Consider the following 10,657-nt stretch of genomic DNA (forward strand, 5'->3'; position numbering starts at 1 on the left):
TGTCTCCTCACTATCATCACATGTATTAGTATTATGGCTGCATTGTCTATATTCAGACAACCCCCCACCCACTGAGCAAATATGGAGCTCACTAGCTCCACTTCCAGTCACTGTGCAAGTGAAAACACATTTCCTGCCGGCTGCGACTAGATTGGAGTGGCTCCTGGCTGCTCCTCTGTTTAGACTGCACTCTAGCCCCTTCACTGATTTGCTGACTAGAATGTAATGGCTGGTGGTAGGATCTCCCAGAAGCCACTGCATTCTAGTCAGCTCAGAAGTGTAGTTGCTAAAAAGAGCCCCAACCAGCAGCCACAACACGCTAGACGCAGCCATCCAATCAGTGAGTGAGGGGCGGAGCTAGTGATGGGCAGCGCTGGGGAGGACATAGCAGCTCTAAACTCCGTGTCCATGTCTTCCGGCCTTCGGTCCCTGCACGTAGAGCTGCACATCCAGCAGGTGAGGCCATTCTATCTCTACTGAATATTAGTGTCTATTACAGCTACTTTAACCAGGGCATTGTGGGTAACGGGGGTTGTAGGTAATGGGGGGCACCTGTCGCTGCTAGAGCCATTGTGAGCAACGGGGTTTTAAAGGGGTTGTCCCACCGTGACAAATGGATCTATATACTTCTGTATGGCTATTACAAAGCACTTTGTAATATAATGTGTCCTTTGTAAATACGCCATACAGAAGATATATACTTACCTGATTCGGTGCCCCCTCCCTCTATTTACCTGTCTGTTGCCTTGGCTCCGACCATTCCTTGGCTCTTCTCCCATCAGTCGGGCAGGCGCTCTTCTTCTGGCTGCTCAGGTCCCTGTGAACGCGCCTGATGCAGGCGAATGCGCAGTCTTCACCTGGCTTCCCCTGGCTCCGGCAGACAGAAGAGGAGTAGCTTCCCCTGGCCGACCTTCCTTCTGGGCTGGGTAAGTCAATGAGAAGGGGGTGTGGTTGGGCTGTGGGAGGGGGGTGGCCTGTCACTTGTGGTTGGGGGGGGTTGATTAGGAGTCGGGCTCGGGCTGTCACTTTGCGGGGGGGGGGGCGCTAATCGGACGCGGGCTGTCACTTTGCGGGGTGGGGGGGTGCAGGAGTCGGGCGTGGGCTGTCACTTTGTGGGGGGGGGGGGGTAGACTTCTGGCGGGGGTGGGTGTGCGGTCGCGTAGACTTCTGGCGGGGGTGGGTGTGCGGTCGCGTAGACTTCTGGCGGGGGTGGGTGCAAGAGTGCACTTTGGGGGGGACTGTGGGAGGGCATTGTGGCGGGTGACACTGGAGGGGGGAACTGTGGTGGGGGCATTGTGGGGGGTGCACTGGGTGGGCATGTGTGTGGTGGGGGCACTGGGGAGGGTGCATTGTGTGTGGACACTGAAGGGGGGACTGGGGGGGCGCACTGGAGGGGGGGACTGTGGAGGGGGGGACTGTGTGTGGGCACTGGAGGGGGCACTGTGTGTGGGCACTGTGAGGGGGAGTGGCATGTGTGCGTGTGTCATGCTTGGTGCTACTTTCACTTTCAATAAGCAGAGGATCGCGATCCTCTGCTTATTGAAAGTGCTGCTACAGATCAGAATCTCCTGCTACTGCTGTGACAGCTGTAGCAGGAGATTCCTTCATCTCCCCGGCATGTCCCCTCATCACTGGACACTGGGACAATAATGTGACAATGATGTGACACTGCTGTCAGAGTGTCCAGTGATGAGGGGACATGCCGGGGAGGTGAAGGAATCTCCTGCTACAGCTGTCACCGCAGTAGCAGGAGATCGCACTGCCCTCTCATTGCTTTGAATGGAGCCGGACGGCTGCCGGCTCCATTCAAAGCAGTGAAGCGTGCGTCTCCATGACGCCGGTCCTCCAGTCATGTGACCGGCATCATCGGGAGCACGCACGCTGCGGAGAGAGGTAGCAGTGCATGATGGGAACTACCCAGCGGCGCCATCTTTAAAAAGTTCTTCAGGCAAGCTTTATAAGGGAAAGAAAAGGAATTTTAAAAGGTGAGGAAAATATCGTTTTTTATGGGAAATGCTGTTGTGTGTGATGCTTCTCCTCTACAGGGCATTTATGGGGAAAAAAAATTAGTTTGGGGGCGGGACAACCCCTTTAAGTTACCACCAATGAATTGTGGGGAATAGGAGGTGGCTCCTGTCCCCACCGCATTTTTGGGATTTCAGCCGCACTTAAGCAGCGCTGCTGATTAAAACCACCTGATTGGCTCTTCGGCACCACGTGACTACACTGCGTGCACGCGGATTGCCTTAAGCAGCCGTGCACGAATAGCCGTGCTAAGCCTTAACCCTAAGCCTTAACCCTAAGCCTAACCCTAAACGGGGGGTCTGTGCACAGCTGCTTAAGTGTAGTGTGTAGTGCACGGCTGCCTAAGGCAATCCGCGTGCACGCAGTGTAGTCACGTGGTGCCGAAGAGCCAATCAGGTGGCTCCAATCAGCACCGCTGCTTAAGTGTGGCTGAAATCCCAAATATGCGTCCCTACCAGGGCATTGCGGGCAATGGGGGGTGGTTCCTGTCACCGCCAGGGGCATTGTGAGTAATGGAGGGGGGTCCTGTCATCGCAGGGCCATTGTAGGTAATGGTGGGTGGCTCCTATCACCGCGAGGGCATTGTCTATAATGGGAGACTCTCGTCACCGCTGGGGCATTGTCGGTTGTGGGAGACTCCTGTCACCGCTGGGGCATTGTGGGTAATGGTGGGTGAATCCTATCACCACCGGGGCATTGTGTGTAATAGGAGACTCTTGTCACTGCCGGAGGCATTGTGGGTAATGGAGGAAGCTCTTGTCACCTCTGGAGCAGGGGTATTGTGGGTAATATAGGGGGCTCCTGTTACCGCCGTCACATGTGGGTAATGGTGGTTGGCTCCTATCACCGTCGGGGACATTGTGGATAACGGTAGGTGCTTCCGAAGACCGCCAGGGACATTGTGGGTAATAGAGGAGGCTCCTATCACTGCCAGAGACATTGTGGGTAATGGAGACCTCTGGGGCATTGTGTGTAATAGGAGACTCTTGTCACCGCTGGGGTATTGTGGGTAATGGAGGGGGCTACTATCACTACTAAGGCATTGTGGGTAATGGAGGGGGCCCCTGTCACCGCCAGGGCATTGTGGGTAATGGTGGGTGGCTCCTATCATTGCCGTGGATATTGTGTTTAATGGTGGGGGCTCCTGTCACCGCCGGGGCGTTGTGTGTAATAGGATACTCTTGTCACTGCCAGGACAATGGGGGTAATTTTGAGTGGCTCCAATCACTACTGGGGCATTTTGGGTAATGGCAAGGCTCCTATCACCGCCGGGGACATTGTGAGTAATGGAGGTGGCTCCTGCCACTGCTTGGGCATTGTGGGCAATACGGGGGTGGCTCATATTACCGCCGGGGGCATTGTGGCTAATTGAGGGAGCTCCTGTCTCCACCAGGGGCATTGTGGGTAATGGAGGGGGCTTCTGGTACCACTGGGACATTGTGGGTAGTGAGGGCTCCTGTCACCTCCAGGGCATTGTGGGTAGTGGCGGGGAACCCCTGTTATCACTGGGGCATTGTGGGTAATGGAGGTGCTTTTGTCGCCGCCGGGATATTGTGGGATCCTGTTATTACTGGGCTGGTGTGGTCAGAAATGTAGAAGTTTATGTCTACTGCACACCGTAGGGCTGAGTCTTCGGAGTGGTGCATGGATGGCGTCTATTATGTCGTCCACCTCACAGGAGGCTGAAGTGGCTGCTGAATATTAGCAACTAGCGGAGACGGCGCGTCCCCAACTGGACCACTCTGCGTCATTTGTGTGCGGTGCACGGACTTCTTAGACATCAATTATTGCGGTGTGCTTCGATCCACGATGTCAGCAAAATCCGTGTTTTAAAAAAAGTCTAAAAAATTTTTTTCTATCGCAGCATTGTCTATCTTTGGGTGTGCCCCTGCATCACCCATTGTTTTAATGGGGCTGGCGGTAGCAGCACACCCTGTGTTAGGTGTGGACAGCCGTAGTGGAAGGCTGCTACTGCCTTGAAGTGATGTGAGGGAGTTTTGATACAAAAAAGCCTTGTATCCACAGCAAAATCGCTCACAGCCTGGTATCGCACTCACTTGTGTGACATTAGCCTTACTGCCAGTTCTTTCTTGGATCAACAGGTGATCGGGGGGGGGGAGGTGAGTGACTATTAAAAGTGAACAGGTGACTCGGTGGCTGAGATCAAAATTTCCTAGGCTCCTGAACAACAACTCTGACTAGTTCTGGAATGATATTGCAAAGGAGGCAGATTTGCAATTCGGGACACTAGGAAAGCTGTGTGACAAAACATGTTGGTAACCTGATGGCCATTATCTAGCATGCTTTTCCTTTTTTTTGTTCCCTGGGCACAACAGAAATTGGAACCCCCTAACACTGACATGAACAGAGCCTAGCTCGGTAGTCGTCACCCCACTTTCCTAGGCTCCTGAAAACTAAATGGTGTAGATATGTAATGATGTTGGGCAAGAAAGGCCGGTGTGTTGAGCAGAAGACTAGGAAAGCTGAAAGGCAAGTTGTGGTGGCAGCCATATGCAATTCACTAAGCTACAAAAATATTGGATTAGTCATTTTGGTGACAAGATGGAAGATGATGATTGGGATTTGTGTCTGGGAGGTGAGGAGAAACTTTCTGAATACTCATTGGGTGTCTCATCTGAAGTTTTTGCATCTATGGTTGATAAGATTTGGGTTATCACAAAACTTAATATTACAGTGTGTGTACAACCTTCCACGAGAGCGCGGACTTTACTGTTTCCCATGCTGCTACCTACACTCAGCGCCGCAACGCGCTGCTGCCCACTCTCAGCGCCGCTGCCGACGCTCAGCGCCGCAACGCGCCGCTGCCCTGCTCAGCACCGCTACACACTGCTGGTGCTCAGGGCCGCTGCATGCAGGCACACACGTTCAGTGCTGCCCGCAGGCACACACGTCAATCTCTGGTACAGATAGCTATGCACACTCAGCTGTGCTACATGCAGGTATATAGTGATCTACAGCTCAGTTACTGTAGTCTCTCTCTGTAGTAGATGCAATCTGTAGAGTATAGCAGAGATACAGAATACACCAAATATACTGGGGGCCCCACAGTAACATATACTATACTAAGTGCTGTTATATACCGACATGTAATATGCACTACGCGCTGCGGAATAAGTTACCGCTGTACAAATAAAGATTATTATTATTAGTATGTTGCCATGTCCCTAAGACGTGGAAGACCAAGCCGTGGGCGACGAACAATTCAAAACGATTCCTTGGCTTGATAGTTCTTAAAACATTTACACCCATTTTCCCAAGCTTTTTATGTTCAAGTAGTATGGTCAGTCTGTACTGTAAATCACACCAACACAATCCATAGCGGAGTCCTCCACACACTCAGACCATACAGGGGACATTGGGGAGCGTTTACTCCAGAATGATTTATGGGCACCGGTACTAAAGAAGGATGCATCAGAGCTTGAGCGGGTACAAAGGTGGGCAACTAAATTAATAATTGGAATGGGCGGACTACAATACCCAGAGAGGCTGTCAAGATTGGAGTTATTTACTGCAGAAACAAAAACAATGAGACAGCATTGGGATGACAAAAAGAGAACCCCTCTGTATAAATACTCATTGTAAAAAAGGTAGTTGTTGGAATCAGATGAAACTTTCTCTGTGTGATTGTACGAGCGCCTACCCACTGGCGATATTTTCTATCTTGCGCTGCGAGAGCTAGTGAAAACATTCGCCTCGCAGCGCAAGAAAGACGCCGGAATGAGACCGGGATATCGCCAGTCTTTTCAAAGGGGCCAGCGACGGCAGCGCTAGCGCCATTGAAAAGATATGGAGAATACCGTGGACTTCTGCCACAGCTGTGGCAGGAGTTTCCTTCATCCCTGCGGGGATGAAGGAATCTTCTGTCACAGCTGTGACAGAAGTGCAGCATGCTATCCTATTGCTTTCAATGGGGTCGGCGCTGCCGCCGGTCCCATTGAAAGCAGTGGTTTTTGGCAAACCCTGCAGTATGGTTTTCGGGGAAGGGCTTGAAATATAAGCCCTTCCCTGAAAATCATCAATAGGTGGTTAAAAAAGTTTAAAAAAAAGTACCCACCTCTCCGCCGCTCACACGCGTCCTCCGGCTGGCTCCCCGACACTGCCATCCAGCACTTTCAGCAGGCGGGGATTTAAAAATCCCCGCCTCCTGAAAGAGCTATGCTGATTGCCTGAGCGCTCAGCCAATTACGTCTCCTACTACTTGGTTCCGCGAGAGCAGGGGGAGGAGGCGTCCGGCTGCACACTGACGTCACAGTGTGTGGCGGGGATGCATATTAACTTTTTCTTCCCCACTTCTGCCCTAATCAACAATTCCAGCAACCTGATTAGTTGTTCGGTAAATCAGTCAACCCAAATAACCAATCAGGTTGCTGGAATTGCTGATTAGGGCAGAAGTGGGGAAGCAAAAGTTAATATGCTCAGTGTCTGCAGCAATGCTGGGCAGAGGAGGAGCAGAGCTTCCACGGGGAGGAGGGGGTAAGTATATGGGTCTCGGGGAAGGGGGTTGGGGATGTCACTGTAATACAAGGGGCCACTGAGGGGTGTTAGTATTACACTGGGGGCCACTGTGGGGTGTCACTATTAAACTGGGGGCCGCTCTGGGGTGTCGCTATTACTTTGGGGACCGCTGAGAGGTGTCGCTATTATTACTGGGGGCTGCTGTGGCGTGTCGCTACTACACTGGGGGTCGCTGTGGGGTGTCGCTATTATTACTGGGGGCCGCTGTGGCGTGTCGCTGCTACACTGGGGGCCGCTGTGGCGTGTCGCTGCTACACTGAGGGCCGCTGTGGCGTGTCGCTGCTACACTGGGGGCCGCTGTGGCGTGTCGCTGCTACACTGGGGGCCGCTGTGGCGTGTCGCTGCTACACTGGGGGCCGCTGTGGCGTGTCGCTGCTACACTGGGGGCCGCTGTAGTGGGGGTCCCTATCGTACTGGGGGCCGCTGTAGGGGGGGTTTCTATCGTACTGGGGGCCGCTGTGGGATGTTCACTGTCGTACTGGGGGCCTTTGTGGGATGTCGCTATCGTACTGGTGACCTCTGTGGGGAAGGTCACTGTTATCGCTGGGGGGGGTCACTATTACCGCTGGGGTATGTTTACTTGTGGCAGAAATGGGCAGGGACGCTTCAAAATAGACAGCATGCAGATTTTGACTGCTTTTTGGATGCGGAAATGCTGCAGAATTTTCCACAGACATTTCCGCTGAGGACATTCTGCAGTGTTTCCGCATCCAAAAAGCAGTCAAAATCCGCACGCTGTCTATTTTTAGAACGACAGGGGTAAAATCATACGTCGTGATAAGCCCCGCCCCCTGACATGATGGCACTTTGCCATAAATATGTGGGTTTTGGGTTGCAGTTTGGGCACTTGGTCTTTAAAATGTTCGCCATCACTGATCTAGAGCAAGTTCAAAGAAGAGTTACCAAAATGGTGAGCGGTCTGCAAATCATGTCCTATGAGGAACGGGTAAAGGATCTGGGAATGTTTAGCAGAAGAGAAGGCTGAGAGGAGACTTAATAGCGGTCTACAAATACCTGAAGGGCTGTCACAGTGCAGAGGGGATCAGCCCTATTCTCATCTGTACAAGGAAAGACTAGAAGCAATGGGATGAAACTGAAAGGGAGGAGACACAGATTACATATTAGACAGTGAGGGGGATCAATGAGTGGAACAGGCTACCACGGGAGGTGGGGGGTTCTCCTTCAATGGAAGTGTTCAAACAGAGGCTGGGCAGACATATGTCTGGGATGATTTAGTGATCCTGCACTGAGCAGGGTGTTGGACCAGATGACCCTGGAGGTCCCTTCCAACTCTACCATTCTTTGATTCTATGAGGCATTCCAATGACCCCCTTGTGTGTGTGGCCAAGCATTATTTTGCTGGAAAATATACAGGAGATCTATAATGTATACCAGCTATACATAACTAATTATGTACAGGAGATATGAGGTCTCTGCAGCCCTATCTTTGATTTCAATGGGGCCGCCAGCAGCATGGTACCACGTGCTAGGTGCATGCTGTGTGGTGTGAGATCGCTGCATTGAAAATAATAGCAGGATTGCCACTTCCCTGGAGTGATGCAAGACGTTTTTGATACAAAAATGCCTCGCATCCGCGCCAAATTTGCATATTTGCGTGCGTGATATTGGGCTGTGATTCACGGCCCGTGTGAGATTAGCCTAAGGTGCTACAAACAATTTTTCATGTTCTCCAGGAAATACGTCATGTTTGGAAAGCTTATTGCCAAGGGGCTAGATCATGTATATAAACTGATTTTACAGATTTATGCAGCACAGTTTAGGTACGGGCCCCTGAACCTTTAGTTACGCCCCTGTATCCAGCCATTGTATTTATGATTTGTTGTCTACTTTTCTCTACCTTTTTCTTAGCCTAATTGTTTTTTTTTTAACAGGTACCATCAGCACTTTTGGCCTCCATATCTCTTCAGTCCCGAGCGTGACGGTAAGCTATTTTTATCACTTCCATCTTTCCCATGTCCAGACCTATGCTGTGTGATATCAGAGATGCACTTTTGCATGTGTGTACACACAAGTCCATATGTCCGCTTGTGCGCATATGTATGTGTGTGCACACATATTTACATTTAGTTTGCTTGTCTGCATTAGAGAAAAAATTCCCTCCCACCCCCCTTTCAAGTAAGTGTTCACATATGGATACACTAGCTGATATACCCGGCTTCACCCGAGTTAATTTGGTACTGGTGTTTATCTGGTGTTCACACAGAAAATCTTATGAAGTCGTGGTTACTTTAGAGATACCGGAAAAACATATGTTCACCATATTGCATAGTTCTCTGCGTTACCCAGGAAACACCACGTGCAGGTAACCATGCGACGTTTCCTTTATATAAAATGACATCAGGAAGTGAGAGAATTAGATTCCATACGTAAAATTTGGACGCTAATTCTTTTGCACTTAGAATTGAACAATCGAGTTGGGACCCATTAACTTTTCCTATTTATGACGTAATTAATGCCCGTTCCAAATTTCATGTTTCTATGACACCAAGAAGTGAGAGAATTAGATTCCGTACGTGAAATTTGGACGCTAGTTTTTTGCGCTATAATTGAATAATCGAGTTGGGACCCATTAGCTTTTCCTATTTATGACATAATCAATGCTTGTGCCAAATTTCACGTTTCTATGACACCGGAAAGTGAGAAACATACATTCCGTACGTAAAATTTGGACGCTAATTCTTTTGCGCATAGAATTGAATAATTGAGTTGGGACCCATTAGCTTTTCCTATTTATAACATTTAATGCTTATAGCAAATTTCATGTTTCTATGACATTGGGAAGTGAGAGATTTAGATTATGTATGTAAAATTTAGATGCTAATTCTTTTGCGCTAGAATTAAATAATCGAGGTTGGACTCATTAACTTTTCTTATGTATTACATAATCAATGCTCGTGCCAAATTTCACGTCTCTATGACACCGGAAAGTGAGAAAATTACATTCCGTAGGTAAAATTTGGATGCTAATTCTTTTGCGCATAGAATTGAATAATCGAGTTGGGACCCATTAGCTTTTCCTATTTATGACATAAACAATGCTCCTGCCAAATTTCGAGTTTCTATGACACTGGGAAGCGAGAAAATGAGATTCTGTACGTAAAATTTGGACGCTAATTCTTTTGTGCATAGAATTGAATAATCGAGTTGGGACCCAATTACTTTTCCTATTTTGGAGATAATCTATGCTTGTGCCAAATTTAATGTTTTTACGACATCGGGAAGTTGGAGAACTTTTGGCGAGTCAGTCAGCGAGTTAGTGAGTGAGTGAATGAGTCAGTGAGGGCTTTCGTCTTTATATATATACTAGCTGATGTACCCGGCTTCGCCCGAGTTAATTTGGTACTGGTGTTTATCTGCTGTTCACACGGAAAATCTTATGAAGTCGTGGTTACTTTAGAGATACCGGGAAAAACATATGTTCACCATTTTGCATAGTTCTCTGCGTTACCCAGGAAACACCACGGGGAGGTAACCATGCGACGTTTCCTTGATATAAAATTACATCAGGAAGTGAGAGAATTAGATTCCATACATAAAATTTGGACGCTAATTATTTTGCGCATAGAATTGAATAATCGAGTTGGGACCCATTAGCTTTTCCTATTTATGACATAATCAATGCTCGTGCCAAATTTCAAGTTTCCATGACACCGAGAAGTGAGAAAATTACATTCCGTACGTAAAATTTGGACGCTAGTTCTTTTGCGCATAGAATTGAATAATCGAGTTGGGACCCATCAGTTTTTTTCTATTCATGACATACCGGTAATCAATGCCCGTTCCAAATTTCATGTTTCTATGACACCAAGAAGTGAGAGAATTAGATTCCGTACGTAAAATTTGGATGCTAGTTCTTTTGCGCTAGAATTGAATAATCGAGTTGGTACCCATTAACTTTTCCTCTTTATGACATAATCAATGCTCGTACCAAATTTCACTTTTCTATGACACCGGAAAGTGAGAAAATTAGATTCCGTACGTAAAATTTGGACGCTAATTCTTTTGCGCATAGAATTGAATAATCGAGTTGGGACCCATTAGCTTTTCCTATTTATGACATAATCAATGCTCCTGC

This window comes from Eleutherodactylus coqui, chromosome 9 (assembly GCF_035609145.1).
Source record: "Eleutherodactylus coqui strain aEleCoq1 chromosome 9, aEleCoq1.hap1, whole genome shotgun sequence".
NCBI classification, from domain to species: Eukaryota; Metazoa; Chordata; class Amphibia; order Anura; family Eleutherodactylidae; genus Eleutherodactylus; species Eleutherodactylus coqui.